This window comes from Phocoena sinus, chromosome 6, assembly GCF_008692025.1.
Source record: "Phocoena sinus isolate mPhoSin1 chromosome 6, mPhoSin1.pri, whole genome shotgun sequence".
NCBI classification, from domain to species: domain Eukaryota; kingdom Metazoa; phylum Chordata; class Mammalia; order Artiodactyla; family Phocoenidae; genus Phocoena; species Phocoena sinus.
The window spans coordinates 75,017,458-75,035,928 of NC_045768.1; positions in this window are offsets into that span (position 1 = coordinate 75,017,458).

Sequence of the window (18,471 nt, forward strand, 5' to 3'; positions counted from 1 at the left end):
CTTGAGGGAATAAAACGGAGTGGAGGAATCAGACTCCCTGACTTCAGACTATACTACAAAGCTACAGTCATCAAGACAATATGGTACTGGCAAAAAAACAGAAGCACAGATCAATGGAAACAAGATAGAAAAGCGCAGAGATAAACCCACGCACTTACGGTCAACTAATCTATGACAAAGGAGGCAAGGATATACAATGGAGAAAAGGACAGTCTTTTCAATAAGTGGTGCTGGGAAAAACTGCCACAGCTACATGTGAAAGAATGAAATTAGAACACTCCCTAACACCATACACAAAAATAAACTCAAAATGGATTAAAGACCTAAATGTAAGGCCAGATACTATAGAACTCGTAGAGGAAAACATAGGAAGAATGCTCTTTGACATAAATCACAGCAAGATCTTTTTTGATCCACCTCCTAGAGTAATGGAAAGAAAAACAAAAATAAACAAATGGGACCTAATGAAACTTAAAAGCTTTCGCACAGCAAAGGAAACCATAAACAAGACAAAAAGACAACCCTCAGAAAGGGAGAAAATATTTGCAAATGAATCAATGGACAAAGGATTAATCTCCAAAATATATAAACAGCTCATGCAGCTCAATATTAAAGAAACAAACAACCCAATCCAAAACTGGGCAGAAGACCTAAATAGACATTTCTCCAAAGACATACAGATGGCCAAGAAGCACATGAAAAGCTGCTCAACATCACTAATTATTAGAGAAATGCAAATCAAAACTACAATGAAGTATCACCTCACACCAGTTAGAATGGACATAATCAGAAAAATCTACAAACAACAAATGCTGGAGAGGGTGTGGAGAAAAGGGAACCCTCTTGCACTGTTGGTGGGAATGTAAATTGATACAGTCACTATGGAGAACAGTATGGAGGTTCCTTAAAAACTAAAAACAGAATTATCATATGATCCAGCAATCCCACTACTGGGCATATACCCAGAGAAAACCATAATTCAAAAAGACACATGCACCCCAATGTTCACTGCAGCACTATTTACAATAGCCAGGTCATGGAAGCAACCTAAGTGCCCGTCAACAGACGAATGGATGAAGAAATTGTGGTACATATATATAATGGAATATTACTCAGCCATAAAAAGGAACGAAATTGAGTGATTTGTTGAGACGTAGATGGATCTAGAGAGTGTCATACAGAGTGAAGTAAGTCAGAAAGAGGAAAACAAATATCGTATATTAACGCATGTATGCGGAACCTAGAAAAATAGTACAGATGAACCGGTTTGCAGGGCAGAAGTTGAGACACAGATGTAGAGAACAAACGTATGGACACCAAGGGGGGAAAGCCGTGGGGGGGTGTGCATGGTGGTGTGCTGAATTGGGCGATTGGGATTGACATGTATACACTGATGTGTATAAAATTGATGACTAATAAGAACCTGCTGTATGAAAAAATAAATAAAATAAAATTCAAAAAAAAATGAGGGTGAAATAAAATTTTAGAGATACAAAAGCTGAAAGGACTCATCACCTGCAGATCCATACTATAGGAAATGTTAAAGGACATTCTTCAGGCAGAAGAAAGATGATACTAGATGGAAATCTGCATCTACACAGAGGGTTGAGGATCATTGGAATTGTTAACTAAATGGATAAAAATACAATAATTTTTTCTTATTAATCAGTTTTAAAGGAAAATTGACTGTTTAAACAAAAATAACAACAATTGATTATGAAGTTTTAAACATATATAAAAGTAAAATGTCTGGCAATAATAACATAAAAGGCTCTGAGGGGAGAAATGGAAGTATACTACAGTATTGTGAAATTTATGTGAGGATACCATTTGGAGGTAGACTGTGATAAGTTGAAGCTGTATACTGTAAACCCTGAAAAAAACATTTTAACAAACAAATAACCACAACTAATAAGCCAACAAGGGAGACAGAATGGGCTAATAATAAATATGGACTGAAGTTTTAATCCAAAAGAAGGTACAAGAAGAGGGAAAGGAAATAAAAGAACAGATGGGAAAAACTGAAAAAAAAAATAACAAGATGATACACTCAATCCCAACCATATGTTAACAGTCACATTGACTGTAAATGGTTAAGACACTCTCAATTAAAAAGCAGAGATTGGGGGCTTCCCTGGTGGCGCAGTGGTTGAGAGTCCGCCTGCCGATGCAGGGGACAAGGGTTCGTGCCCCGGTCCGGAAAGATCCCACATGCCGCGGAGCGGCTGGGCCCGTGAGCCATGGTCGCTGAGCCTGTGCGTCCGGAGCCTGTGCTCCGCAACGGGAGAGGCCACAACAGTGAGAGGCCCGTGTACCGCAAAAAAAAAAAAAAAAGAAAAGAAAAAAAGAAAAACAGAGATTGGGGCATTCCTTGGTGGTCCATTGGTTAGGACTCCACACTCTCACTGCCAAGGGCCCAGGTTCAATACCTGGTCAAGGAGCTAAAAAAAAAATAAAAAAAGAAGTTATTTTCCCAAAGGTAATCATGTCTGAAACATGTTAGGTAGACTATGAAACAGCATTTGGGATTATAACTCCAAACCTGGAAGTTGATTTTAACTTTAAGGATAATCAATGAATGGATAGCTTTAATAAGTTCTAGGTTTCAGGGATTAACAGAAAGGAGGTACTAGGGATGGAACACAAGTTGATTACATTTCAGAGGAGGATGTGCTTGGCTATCAGTTTAGTTTGTGCAAAACGCTGGAGAATTCGTGGTATCGCTTCCTGATTTCCTGGAAATATCTGTTATTCAGAAGACCCACAGGGCTCTCTTCCCTCTGGAATGTTGCAGGACACAGCCCGTACTGAGCCTGCCATTCTTCTGACAAGATCATTGCTGCTTTGTAACGAGGCAGTGTGCTTACACAGGGAAGGGAATGGAGTGTCAGGGCAAGACTGCAGAAATGATGTGCATAGAACAACATGAGTTCTCAGCTAAAGATCACTTCTTGTTGTTCTTACCGAAGACTCACCAAGACTGAAACAAAGCTTGAGTAATAACACAGTGGGAATCAAGAGTTCACCCTTAATGCATTCTGTTAAGAAAATATAAATTCAGAACTTGTTAACCATACTCATTTTAGGTAATTGACAAGAAGGAGTAGCTTAGCCAGTGAGGTTCATAATTGGAAAAACAATCAGTTAAAAATTCGGCCCCCTCTTTGTTTTTATACTGTGGTTTTCACATTTGTATAAGACATTCATCATTAAACCTTTACATTTAATGAATACCATTATATAGATAAAATTAATTTCGTACATCAAGGATGCAATAATGAAGAGCTACATTTCAAACACGACTTTGAATTTACCTAAGGTAAATCCATTATTTTATCCTCCAATTACTACATAATTGACCTTTTAGCCATGGTATAATTGATATCCACATAAAAGACTTTCCATTAACCAATTTGGGAAATAAAGGTACTGTAATACTTCTATACAAGATTTGACTTTTCTTACTTAAAGGCCTTTTCAGCCGCAAAAACGCCTTTGCTTTCAAAGCACCTCTGTTTCATGAACTGTGACAAAGCCAAAGGTTTTTATGTGAACATTCTCTTGGTTAACTTTTGCCTGACACTGGCTTCAATGATTATCCTGCTGAAAAATTACATCAAATGTTTGCATTTGAGAAGTCACTTTTCCCCCACAGATTCTAGGGGAGACTGGGAGGAATTTGCAGCTGGGAATTGAAGGATAGAGTAGGACTCACTGAGAATACTCAGGATATTATCAGTAGAAATAGGAAATTGCTTTTGAACATTATTACAGACTTCCTGCAGATTCTTGAATCATCAGGAACACAAACTAAGTGGGGGGGCTGTCAGTTGTGATTATGATTCTGGTTATCACTGCCAGTTAGAAATAAGTACTTTCGCATTTCTTTTTATACAATTGAGAATAGAGTTTATTTTTAAATTTTGGAAAAGGTGTCTTACAATCAACCCACACAGTCTAGTCTTGATGAATCTTAATCAAGTTCTTCTCTCAAGACAGTGTGGGCTTTCCAAGTCTTTTGGTGACTACTGCAAGAGTCACTGTCCTAAAGGAAGGCAGGAATGGGGGCGAATAAAGGATCTGTACACTGCAGTGGTGGCATCTGACTTTAAAATGAGGGCACTTCTTAAGAGTGACCACAACCAGAATGCAGAGGCTGGTGAGCCCTGAACCTACATTACAAAGCAAGGGGAGATATCTTCCTGCCCTGGCATGGCGTGGGTGTCATCAGGAGAAATATGCAAGGCTGTTTTCTAAGTTCTCACTGAAAAGATAGATACCTGGCTCTCCTGTTCTAAGCAAGAGCTCAAAATGAAAAGGAAAACAACTTCAGCTCTCATATTAAATTTGAGTTATGGTGCTATAGAGAAGCTGATATTTCCAGGAAGAGTTATAACAGCAGCAAAAAGGGCCATTTGCTTCCAACTTTGAAAGAGTGACAGCCCACCAGGGTCTCGGTACAGCCCACCTAGCTGCAGCTCTCAGCTTTTTGCACAGAATAGCAGCTTCTTGCCATTCTGTGTCACTTCACAAAAAAAGTACAGTCTCGAAGAGGTTTCTTGGTGTAACATTAGCAGTTAATCAGATAATTGCTGAACCGCTTCCCAATAGCCTGCAGCCATTCGCTGTTCTGAATAATAAGTGGATTATTAATTTCTTCATCCTGGCCCTGAGCCCCTGCCGCTGCTCCCTTTGCTGCCTCTTACACCCCCGCTGTGTCAGCAGACCTGCTCACAAGCTTGTGCTTTCTATCCTTCACATAAACCAAGATGCAAATTGTTACTTGTAGACCCCACAGGTAAATCCTTCTAGCATTTAGAATGCAGAGATTGTGGGCTCTCTCTTTTTTTCTTTAGAAAGTCTAATTTCAATTGTTCCCAGGTTATCCGAACCAGACCACAATGGAAGAGCGCAGCTCATGCTGTTCATTTCTACAAAAATCATGTTTGTTTGGCACAAAACAGACAGCCTGATGCTTGTAGAGTCTTTTGCTGCAGGAAGTTGGATTTCTTATTCTACCCATGAGCACCTTAATCGAACACCTATTAATTATAAGCATCGCCATAGATACTTCAGAAGAAGCAAAGTAAGATACAGGTCCTGTGTACCACTGGTAATCCTGTCCTATAGATGGAAGAGATCCCTACATAATAACTACAATATAAGTGACAATGGGAAATGCAAAAGAGAAGTAAGAAACTGTGCTACAAGAAACTCTGAGGGGGCTTCCCTGGTGGCACAGCGGTTAAGAATCCACCTGCCAATGCAGGGGACACGGGTTCGAGCACTGGTCTGGGAAGATCCCACATGCCGCGGAGCAACTAAGCCCGTGCACCACACCACTGAGCCTGCACTCTAGAGCCCGCGAGCCACAACTATTGAGCCCATGTACCACAACTACTGAAACCCACACGCCTAGAGCCCATGCTCCACAACAAGAGAAGCCACCACAATGAGAAGCCCATGCACCACAATGAAGAGTAGCCCCTGCTCTCCGCAACTAGAGAAAGCCTGTGCACAGCAACAAAGACCCAGCACAGGCAAAAATAAATAAAATAAAATAAATTTTTAAAAGAACAAGAAACTCTGAGAAGGGAGAACTGAACATCTTGCTGAGACACTCAGCAAAAGCATCATGCAGGAGAGGGTTGTATTTGCAGCCAGCAGAGAAGTAGCCTGGGATGGAAAGATGAGAAAGATACTCTAGGAAGACGGGAGAACTGGTATAAACCAAAACCTTCCCAGGTTCACTCGTTCACTGGGTTCATTGTATGTACCAGGCACTGTGCTGATCTCTGGAGTTACAAAGACAAGTAAGTCACAGTCACAGCCTCATGCAGGAGACAGACAAATTAATTACTATAAGACCATGTGATATAGGGCAAAAAAACAGGTTCAAGGCAGGGAACATTTTTGACTGGGAAAGAAGAGATGATGGGAAAGAAGAGACGATAAGCATGGAAAGATAGGTTAGTGCCAGAGTAAAGAGCCACAAATCCTAGGGTAATGACTCAGGAGCTAAATGTGGAACTGGGGATTAAAAAAAGGCAGGGTAGAGTCATGAAATATTTCACAGGGAGAATCGGTGGGAAGGGAGGGTGAAGGAAAAGAAACCAAAAGTACTCTAAGTTATCTTTGAAGTTTCTTCAACATAGCTTCCACAAAATTAAGCTCTAAAGTAAGCTCTTTAAAAATACTAGAATTAGATTAAGGTTGTCCAAATTTAGCAAAAGGGGATCAGGAAGACATGGGCTAATTCTTATATGAAAAATGATACCAGGAATCAAGCAATTAACTTGCAGACGTGTACAGCTAGAAACTAGCCTAGAAATCACTTAAACTACCTTCCTCATATTCCAGCTGAGGGTATAAACTCAAGAGAGGGTAAATGGCTTTTTCAGAGTCATACATTTAAGAACGCTGACACTAGATCTAGAAAGGTTTTTTCTGAGTTCTGATTCAAGGTGTACTGAAGCCATGGTTCCACTGTGCAATGTCGGTCTACACAACACTGGCAACCAACACTTCCGCACCCAAAATGCTGCTCTGGCTTCCCTGGCTGTCATCCTAACAAGCTGGCGTCCATCCCTCTGGTCTCCTCGTCTCCGGCCTTAACCCACTTCACAAGGCTGCTGGAATGATATTTTTGCACATTTATCTGATCATGCATTCCCCTTGGAAAGCCCTTGAGTAGGGCCTTAGTTTACACCGACTCAGGAACAAATGGCCTGGTCGACTCCTTTGCGCTCACGATCACGTCCCCTCCCAGCACTTTCCTTCACTGCACCAACACCTCCCGCCTTCACGCTCCTGAGCCAGCCAGAGAGTGTAACGAACATCCCAGGACGTGACTTTATGCCGTTGCTGACACTGTTCCCTCTGCTTGGGCTGTCTTTCACAAATAAGAAACAAACGGGTGCAGTCAAGTGTTAGAGGTGCCCTGAGAAAGAGCTGTACGGAATATGGCAGGATACAAAAGAGGGAGTCATTTCTTCCATTTGTCACGGTCAGGAAATGTCCATATAAAGTGTTTCCTTTGAGCAGAGTCTTAATGATGAGTAAGTGTTTGACAGACAGATAAAACGGGATTTAGGGTTTATAGCTGCTTTTGCACTACAAACGGCAGTGTAGTTGTGACAGAGACTCTAGCCTGCAAAACCACAAACATTTACCATCTGCCCCATTACAGAAAATCTCTGCCAATTTCTTTCTACGCTATGAGCCCTCTGAGGTCAGAGACAAATTCTTTTCTACAGTTTTGTTCTTAGAAGTTAGCATTTAATACATACTCAGCAAATGTTAGTTGAATAAATGAATAAGAAAAGGTAAATATGTTACATATTTTCTAGGAAAGAAGGTGAGGAGGTAAATGAAAAAATTTAGGGAAATCCTCTTCAAAAGTGTTCCTATAAAAATTTTTTTATATCAGCTTGGTCAGTTTTTGATTAATATGAAACCATCTCAAATATCCACAATAGTTCCTTCTGCCCCTGGCTCTGTATAGCTGAGGTTCTGCTTCTCAGGGTTAACATTTCATTTTTATGGAAGGACTCAAGTGCAATGGTTCAATGAAAGTGAGGAAGAAAGTTCCCAAATATGGCAAACTTTTTGTATCCATTTTGACAGCCAGCAGTGAGTAAGAAGAGTCGAAATCTCTCTAGGATCAAGGACCCAGGGGAAGCCACCCACATCTTGGGTGACACACTCTGCCTACATACCTGTTCATTTGTCACAATGTCCCTAATGCAGTGGTCAGCACTATATAGCCTGGAGCACGAATTTGTCAAAAGAAAATTGGTTCCTAAATGTAAAATTCAATACATCAAACTCTACCAGGCAGACCAGAGAGAGACAGAAAGTAGGTTTAATATTGCATTTGGCCATCAGAGCTCCTATCCATCCACCATTATTTACCCAAAGGCCTGCAGGGCAGCAGAAGTGACGAACAAAACTTTATTCCCCTGATGAATTTTTCAGGGCCACTCTTAACACTGGAGCTTTCAAGATGAGAAATGATTATATTTGACTGGTCCTCAAAGAATCTCATCACAGAACAGGCCACATCTAGGGGTAAGACAGAGCTGGAAGGGACTTTCAACCTAGACTTCAGCCATTCAGTCACCAAAATGTATTGGAACAGAGGTTTGAGCTAGGCATTCCCAGGTATAAAAGAAAATACAGGGCATGGTTCCTTGTTCTTCGGTAACCCACAGGGGAAATGCAGTAAGAGAAATAGCGGGAAATTATTCAGCCTAAGAATGAGTACAAATGGAAATTGAGTGGAAGGACCCTTGTTATCAGAGCTCGGTGGGGGGGGGGGGGCAGTTATTAAGAAAATTCTCCTCGAAGGAGCCAGAGTTTAAAGGGTCTGAAAATGGCATGAGTTGGCAGAGAAGGATGCTAGAAGGCAGCTACAAATTGATGAACCTGGTCTGAAATCCACGGCAGGGAGTAATGAGAAATGAAAGCGGTGAGAGGCGGGCAGGCAGTTAACTCCCGCAGGCCTTGAAGCATGTGCTGAGAAGCACGGGTTTCATAATAAGAACGTCTTATGGTTAGAGCAGTGTTGCTCTGCAAATTGTTTTCACATGCGTTATTTCCTCCCAGTAACCTTGTTTCTCTAGATTGAAATCCTCCATTACCCATTCATCCTCTCTGCTTCACCTTGTCTTCAACATATCACCCAGCTAACCTTTAAATATATGCTGAAATGAAACTTCTTCTGGGGAAGGTTTCCTTGACTCCCAGACTAGATCTGATCTCCATTTTCCCCTCAAATTGTTCTCAGAATACCCTGTGAAATTCCTAATGAAGGCAACCCAGAGACCATATAGTTGCTCCGTTCCCCAAAATTTCAAGGGCTCAGGCCCCCTGCAGTCTTTCACTCCACAATCCCGAGGAAGTTTTCCTCATTCTCACGATCCAAGATGCAGTTCTGACCAACACCCACATTACAATCAGCAGAAACAGAGGAAGGGACAAAAACAAGGGACAAAGTATACGCATCCGGTGCTTCTAGGGAAGGTTGCTGGAAAGTGCCCCATGGTATTTTCACATTTATCCTATTGATCAGAACTTAGTTACGTGGCCTCCTTCACTGAAAAAAAAAAGGTTGGTAAATGCCTTCTTCATTAAAAATAATATATGGATACAATGGAATATTAACCAGCCATAAAAAAAGACTGAAATAATGCCATTTGTAGCAACATGCATAGACCTAGAGATTATCATACTAAGTGAAGTAAGTCAGACAAAGACAAAAATCATATGATATCACTTATATGTGGAATCTAAAAAAAAGTTTGAATGATATAAATGAACTTATATACAAAACAGAAATCGACCCACAGACATAGAAAGAAAACTTACGGTTACCAAAGGGGAAAGAAGGGAGAAATGGATAAATTGGGGGTTCGGGATTAACATATACACACTACTATATATAAAATAGATAACCAACAAGGACCTTCTGTATAGCACAGGGAACTATACTCAATATTTTGTAATAACCTATAAGGGAAAAGAATCTAGAAAAATAGATATATACATATGTACCACTAAATCACTTTACTGTACACCTGAAATGAACACAATATTATAAATTAACTATACTTCAATTAAAAAAAAGAGTAGCATATGGACAGCTACAAAATTCTATTACTGTGGAATATAAGGAAAACAAACATTAGGGGACAACTAGCAGTCTCTTACACAAGTCCAACACTTGACAGTGAAATTCACTGTTTGTAAGTCTATATTCCTAGATGATTTGATTGGTCTGTTAGCTTCACTGGATAATACACACTGTCAGAGCAAGAGCTGAGTCTAGTTTGCTCACCAAGTTATCCTCAACACCTGGCGCAATGCCTGGTGCTACATACAAGATAGCGGCCAAAAAAAAGGTTGTTGAATGAATGTTGATGACGGTAGGTTTAAATATGTCAATTTCACAGAAAAAGAATACTGAAAACCTGTTCTTCAGGTTGTGTGAGAAGTACTGGATATAAAAAGATGAATAAAATAAGGTCATTTTGTGGTGGGGAAAGAAAAGCTTTCGCTTTTAACTTAGTGTTAGCTTTCAGACACCACACTACCTCTCCAAATTATACATGATTGATCAGGCTTAAAGTATGACCCTCCCAACAATTTCTGTATCTGAATAAGAGAATTTACCATATGACAAAGGAATGCGATTCTGAGGTTGGGGAAAGGAAAGCTTTCGCTTTTAACTTAGTGTTAGCTTTCAGACACCACACTACCTCTCCAAATTATACATGATTGATCAGGCTTAAAGTATGACCCTCCCAACAATTTCTGTATCTGAATAAGAGAATTTACCATATGACAAAGGAATGCGATTCTGAGGTTGGGAAATAGTGGTGAGTGCAGATTAGGGAGATGAGACCAACCCCTAGAATCCTTCAAGTCTCACAAATAAAATCACAGGTTTAAGTCGTCCCATCAAAGACATCAAATCCGACTTCTCCCAAAGTTGAGTGAACAGGAGAATCACCTGCGGAAGTTTTTAAATCGCCCCTCACCCTCCGGGCCCTAAGGCCTAGTGAATCATTATCTTCAAACACGATGCTGAGTAAGATTTTTCCAAAGATGCCCAAGTTACTGTTGTTCATAGTTAAACTTCAAAATGCAAAAATAATCCACCACATCTCTCCCACTCCAATTCCATACTTAAATTCACAATTAAACCAGTTTTAACATTTCATGGCTTGCTTCATGGAAAGAAAACGGAATGGAGAGGCTACCCACTACTTCCTCCTTCTGCAGAATCCTGAGGGAAATTCAGCGTATCAACAGGGCACTGTGGCTAACCTGGATGGATACAGGCCTTGGTGCTTACACACCCGAGTTCAGCCTAGTTTTTCAGTTAATGGACATGAATCCTTGGAAAAACTTTATAAATTTTTCAAGCTTCAGTTTTCCCATTTTCTCATCTGTAAAACGAGAATCATCAAAGTACAAACTCAACAGGTTTTTTGTTTGGGTGTTTTTTTTTTTTTTTTTGGTAATAAAATGAAATATGTAAGCACTTAGAACAAATTGTAGATATTATTTCCTCCAGCTTTCTTAGGGCAACTATACCTACCGTCAATTGTTTTTGTAAGAGTTAACAGAAATATTCTAAAAGATTTGTAAAACCTTCATAAGGAACCTATATAAACAATTTGAAAAATACAAGGAATTTTTATTGTCATGCAAATGAGGAAATACACGTTTGACTTGTTTGGACCCATTTATTTTACCTTTATATTAATGTCAAATATCTGACATCTATGCATATTTGTGGACTTTTCACTAGATTATAAAAAACTTTTTTCTTCACTAATTTGCCTATGGAAAAGTGGTGACTTTTAAAAGTTAGACAATGCAATTATGTCTTGTCAAGATGTTATAAGACCACATTGGCAAACTCTACGAATTAGGAGCCCTTCTATGTTTGTGTGAGTCTAAATTCAACCAGATCTAGGACCGACTATCCCCTCTTAATTTTCTCAGTTTCCTGCTATCAGCCAAAGATGGGCCAGTACTAGTGACCACTTATTTAAAAAAAAAAATCCTCAAGTACCTTAGAACATGATTGCAAGCGGACAGATTATATACCCTGCAAGCTGAGGGAGTATCTATTATTCTTGGGGAATACAGACAAAGAAAAATTTGAGATGTTATTGGGCACCAAATGAAATAAAAGAACAGAGCTTCAAGATTGCACCTATCAGAAGGGAGAAAACAGCAGAGGGTATCTTTCACAACTCCTGAAAGGACTGAGGGAGGATAGTACAGGAAGATTAAATAGGATATTGCACAGTGATATCCCTACAGATCTTAGGTTTTTTATTTTTCCAGACCTACGAATTGTCAGAATTTTGAGTAAATCATAAAAGCAATTGTCATGGAGAATATTCGCAGCTGCTCCAACAATTATTTTAAGGTGAGGGAAGCTGGCAGGCAGAGGGAGTCAGGGAAATGAATCAGGATGGAGGATATAAAACACGTGAAAGAGGAAGGGCTGTGACTTTTGAGGCAGCTCGGCCTCTGTGTTTACATTTATATAGAAAACTATTTATGGGATTGTTGTAATGTGTGTTTTAACCATTTTAATGTGTGACTGTGCTGCTACTGAGAACACTGGGAAGAAAATGATAGACCAGTTTCCAAGACAGACTCCAGGTTTAACTCCCTCAGAATTTTTCCAATGGCTCATAGGTGAAATTTTTGTACAGGGGATGTCTAAATAATTAACAATCTCTAAGCCTTAAAAGAAAAAAATCAGAATTTAAAAATAATGACAGTGAAAGCAATTGAAAGGGATGCACAGAGACTCTTTACTGAGTTCTTCACATCACTGTTCCTAGACTATCATCATAGACCGAGGAAAGTTAAATAAATCTCCCCACTGTTGGGATGGACATCATTTGTGTTATAAACATTTGGCAAAGCAGAAGTTAGTCATTTCATCATGACATTAATTCACCTATCCAGATGGGATTACACACTGTGGGATGCCGTTAGCAGCTAACCTCTCTCTAAATATTACAAGCAAGATGTTTCCCTGTCTCTTGATGTTTACTAACCTTTCGTGGCTTTCATTTCTAACGTAAATTCCTATTAAAATTGGTAGCTGAGTTTGGGCTTATTTTAGGTCAGGAATGGAGTTGCCTTTAAAAATAAAAAACATTCTTCAAGGACATTTATAATATAGTTGGCTTTACAACAAGGGAAATAATATGATTAATGGCTAACACTACAACCTGATCAGCATTTTAATGTGTGAATCAGAGCAAGGCCAAAATAGTACATAGTTCAACAGCAGTATTTCTTAACTACTTCTATATTCATCTAACATGTATCTCCGGAAAGCCCACCTTAGATCAGTCACTGGCAGAGATACTGAATGAGAAAGCCCATCACTTTCATCATGTCACTTAGTCTATTAGGGGAAACAGAGATTAAACAATTACAAGAGGAGCCTGGGTTTGTTTTAACACAAGAGCAACTTTTAGTGAGATATAGCTGCCATTCAATAAACTGCACATAATTAAAGTATATCATTTGACAAGTTTTGACATATGTATACATTAATGAAAACATCAGCACACCTGAAAGAGTGAATATGTCCATAACCCCTTAAGGTTTTTTCGTGTGATACCCCTTTGTAATCTTTCCCTCCCAACCCTCCCCACACGCCTCCTTCCCTGGCAACCACTGATCTGGTCTCTGTCACATAGGTAAGTTTGCATTGTCTAGAGTTTTATATAAATGAGGTCACACAGTATATATTCTTATTTATGTAGTCTCTTTCGCTCAGCATAATTATTTTAAGAATCATCCATGTTGTTGCGTGTACATACTGTTTGTTCCTTTTATTGATGAGTAGTACTCCATTTTATGAACATATCACAATTTGTTCTTCCATTCATCTATGATAGAGATTTGGGTTGCTTCCAGTTGTGGCTATTAAAAATAAAGCTTCAATGAAAAAGCCTGGATTTTCATTATACCTGGGCTGTAAGTGGATGTGCGATGGTTATACTATGGAATAAGCCTTGCACTCCAGATAAGAGATTTGAGGGTTTTGTTCTTTAACATTTTCCTTGTTGTTGGTAGTTACAGGAATAAGCTGATCTAAAAATAGATAGAGGGTTTAATAGATACTTTAGGAAGCCCTTCCAGAAGTCCACATTCAGAGAAAGCATGTACATGCTACACAGGCCTTGTTATCAAGCTTCTGTTACTTGGGGAGAATGAATGTTTGTCCATGTATATTTACTTCTTTCTTGAGTACAAGGCATCCATTAGCTTTGTCTAGGATGATGTTACCAGAAACCAGGGACTGTGGCTCATACGTGGCTACATCCTCAGCCTCCATTACAGTATCTGTCACATATAGGTTCACTCTGTAAATATTAGTGGAAGAAAGGAAAAGAGGGTGGGAAGGAAGAAGGAATCAAGGGAAGGAGGGAAAGGGTAAATAAATAATGGACAAATTGATAAAAGCTGATATATATGAAATGAACATATTCATCTAAAGATTAATTTTGGTTGGAAGCATTGATAAAATGAGACAGATGCTACAAATACTTGCATAACACTGAAAAATTTTGAGGATGATTTCTATGCTTTGGAAATAGGAGAAAAACACCACAGGCAAAATGGCCTCTTTGGTGGAATAACACTTTGTTCACACTTCTGTTAGTACTTTTCTCTCTTCACTTTGTAGTAAATAAAACACCTTAATAGAATCTCACTATGCAGTGAGCTTGGAAATGTCAAGTTCTGATGTATCCTCAGTTAGTAGAACCGTGCCTGTTGATATTCAACAGCAGTCCACGTTAAGCTAATTATTACAGATAACCAAGGATTCAATCTTCAATACTCCAGAGGAAGCCACTTAAAAGTCACTGATCTTCCTCTCTTTCCTCAAACAAGCAATACCCTGTGACAGGACTTCTCCCTGTACTTCTCGAATTCCCTATATTTGTTCATAATGTTCTCTCTATCTGGAATGCCCTCCCAAACCTCCATACACATCTGCATTAGAAATCACACCCAACTTTCAAAACCCACTGAAAAGCTACTTCCTGAAGGAATCTCTAATCTGATTGATTGATAAAAGATCTCTTTCTCTGTACCCACACTACTTTATTTTCTTTCTCCTTCTCTGGTGCTTATATACTATTATTAGTTGTGATTTGTTTAATCTCTTTTATTAGACTGTCATATTCTTAACAGAAGGGATCTGTTTTACTCATCTCTACTTTCGGTAGTGGCTTTCAAAATGACTTGTAAATAGTAGAGGCTTAATAAATACTTGCTGGATGAATAAACAGGTCAGTGAATAAAAGATTGGAAACTTTCTAATATTTACAATACATGAACGGTTACAAGGAATACACTTCCCATAGATCTCACTCATTGTTTCTACTATAATGTGAGAAAGCCCCATATTTGTTAAGGGTAAATCCCATTAAAATAAAAATGTCATTTTAATACAAGTCTGTAAATCACTAAATCTTTGATTATAATTAATTTATTCATGTAATTAACCAATTCCTTAGGAGGATCCTTAAAGAATAAACATGGGAAGGGATTCAAGGCAGAAGAAGCCTAGTACATCTATAAAGACAAATGGAATCTCCAGCAAAAAATATACATTTTAAGTCCTGGAATTAGAATTTTATGGGACAGCCAGAAAAAGAGTATGAAAGCAAAAAGGTAAAAAGAATAATGCTAAAAGTAGCACAGCCAAGGTTATAATTATGTCTAGCTTTAGCCTGACATAGCAAAAATCTGGACTCAATTTTATAATCTGGCATATTTGGTGCAGAGGGGTAAATATGTCCTTATCTTCTTATTTTGAAACAGGGATACAAATTTCTGCTTTTGAATATGATGAAGTAATTTGCCACAGACAAATGCTCCAATGAGGACAACTAGAAAAGGCAGGTAAAGAACAAGAATTATGGTATTAAACCATGAAATGTGAAAACAAGAAAGAATAGGGGAAATAACATTCCTAAGGCCAAAATTTCTGAGAGCGGAAAGGTAAATCCTAAGGATTTAAACCTTCAGAGGTGAGCTGAATATGTGAAGATGCTTTTTTCTTGGGACCATTTACCAATTCTAGGCATAATCTAGGGGTTTGGAATTCAGATTTTGCCCTGGCCACGGCCACTGAAGAAGGACCAAGAAACCAGTAGAGATTTGGTGACTGCACAGGTCTAGAGTGGCAAAATTGGAGACTTCAGGTGTCTCAAACACACTTCCAGTCTCCCCCTTAAGACATTTGTCAAATTATGAAACTACACATAACTTGAGACTAAAGAACTAAGCTGAAAATCCCTGAGAAGGAAAACAGAAATTTCTGTTTCAACATAGCTCAGTATCTGATTAGATTAAGGTGATGACTGGCTCCCTCCCTACTCCCCTGCCTAGCAAAAGAAAAGACAAATCACCCCTGGTGAGAAAGAGTATCATCTGGAGCCTCTGCAGATTTTAAAGTACCCGATATGCAATAAAAAATTACCGGGCATGTGAAGAGACAGGAACATACAATCAATAACAAAAAGGAAATAAAAACAAACAGCAGAAGCCAACCCACAGATAATCCTGGTAGAGAAGGTAACAGGAAAGGACTTCAGAATGGTTATGATTAATTTGTTCAAGAAATAGTCAAAAAGATAAGTAGAATAAATTAAAGGACAAAGAATTTCAATGGACTTCCCTGGTGATGCAGCAGTTATGAATCCACCTGCCAATGCAGGGGACACGGGTTCAAGTCCTGGTCAGGGAATCTCCCACATGCCACGGAATAAGCCTGTGTGCCACAACTACTGAGCCTGCGCTCTAGAGCCTGCGAGCCACAACTACTGAGTCCACGAGCCACAACTACTGAAGCCCATGTGCCTAGAGCCCGTGCTCCGCAACAAGAGAAGCCACCGCTTGCCGTAACTAGAGAAAGCCCACGTGCAGCAACGAAGACCCAATGCAGCCATAAATAAATAAATAATTTATTTATTTAAAAAAAGAATTTCAAACGAGAAGTAATTTTTTAAAATACTCAAATGGACACTCAAGAACTGAAAAATACAATAACTGAAATTAAGAATTCAAGGAATGTGTCTAATAGCATACTGAGAGAAACAGAAGACAAGAAGTATGAACTGAAAGGTTAATAGAAAATGTGTAAGTGAAGCTTAGACATAAAAGAAAGAAAAATTCAGAAAATATAAACGATATCACTGGAATCCTAGAAGGAGATGAGAGAGAGAACATAGGAATAAAGTGATATATGAACAAATAATGGCCCAGATTTTTCCAAAATTGATAAAAAGACTCCAACCCACAGATTCAAGAAATTCAGTAGAGCTTAAGCAGAATTTTAAAAAATGCCATCTAGGCACATCACAGTCAAACTACTAAAACCCAAAACAAACAGAAAATCTTTAAGAAAGCCAGACCTTTGTTACCTTGAAAGGAGCAACAGTAAGTCTGGCAACTTACTTCTCAAAGGAAATGGTATAATCCAAAAGACAGCAAAATCAACATCTCTACAATGCAAAAAGGGAAATTACTGGCAATATAGAATTTTATGCCTAGCAAAATAACTTTTCAAAATTTATATTGAAACAAATACATTATCAAAGAAAAAAGAAACAGAGAATTCATCACTGGTAGATCTGACATACAAGAAGTACTAAAAGGAGTTTTTCAGCTAGAAGAAAAATGATCACAAATGGAAACATGGAAATGAAAGGAATTAAGAGAATGAAAAATTTTAATATGTATATAAATATAAATTAATATTCAACATATAATAGTACCAATGTTTACATTTAAAAGGTAGGTTGAATTAAAATACATTTAAAAAGTAGAAGGATAAATGGAGCTAGAGGGTGGTAAGTTTCCAGTACTATCAGGGCATTGGGAAGAAATAATATGCATTGAACCATAACAAGTCATAAATACTTTCAGTAATCTCTAGGGTAACCACTTTAAAATGATACTGGTAATTACATTAAACAAAAAAGATCATATACTTAAAATAAAACTAAGATTGTCATATTGGATTTAAAAAACAGTCTCCATAATAGAGACACACTTAAATATTAGTACATAGAAAGGCTGAGAGTAAAAGTATAGGAAAACATGGGCCATGGAAATATTAACCAAAATAAAGCTAATATAACAACACCAATGTTAGACAAAGTATATCTGAAGGCAAGAAACATTACTGGAGATTTTTAAAGTATTTTTTAAAAAGGATAAGTGGGTCAATCACAAGAAAAATAGCATAGTCCTAAATACGCATGCACCCAATAACAGTTGTAAATATATTTTCTAAATTGTCAAAGTATAAAGAATAAACAAATAAATAAATCCACATCATATTAGCAGACCTTAAAACATTTCTCTCAACAGGTGTTGAGAAGTAAACAAAACATGCAAAAGACAGGTGAACAGATAAATTGGGTACAACTATTCCATGGAGTAATACTCAGCAATAAAAAGAATGATTGATATACAAAACAATCTGAATGAACAGAATTATTATTATACTGACTGACAGAAGGTAGATGAAAATGAGCATACACTGTATGATTCCATTTCTATCAAATTCTAGAAAATTCAAATAATCTGTAGTGAAAGAATGTAGATCAGTGGTTGCCTGGGAACAAGAGGAGGGAAGGGAGAAGCAGGAAAAAGAGCTATGGTGATGGTTATGTGAATGTATAAATATATCAAAACTTATGAAATTGTACACTTTAAATATGTACACTTCACATTGTCATATGTCAATTATACCTCAATAAAGCTGTTTAAAAAGTCACACGATTGGGGGGGGACCTTGAAGATGGCGGAAGAGTAAGACGCGGAGATCGCCTTCCTCCCCACGGATACACCAGAAATACATCCACACGTGGAACAACTCCTACAGAACTCCTACTGAAGGCT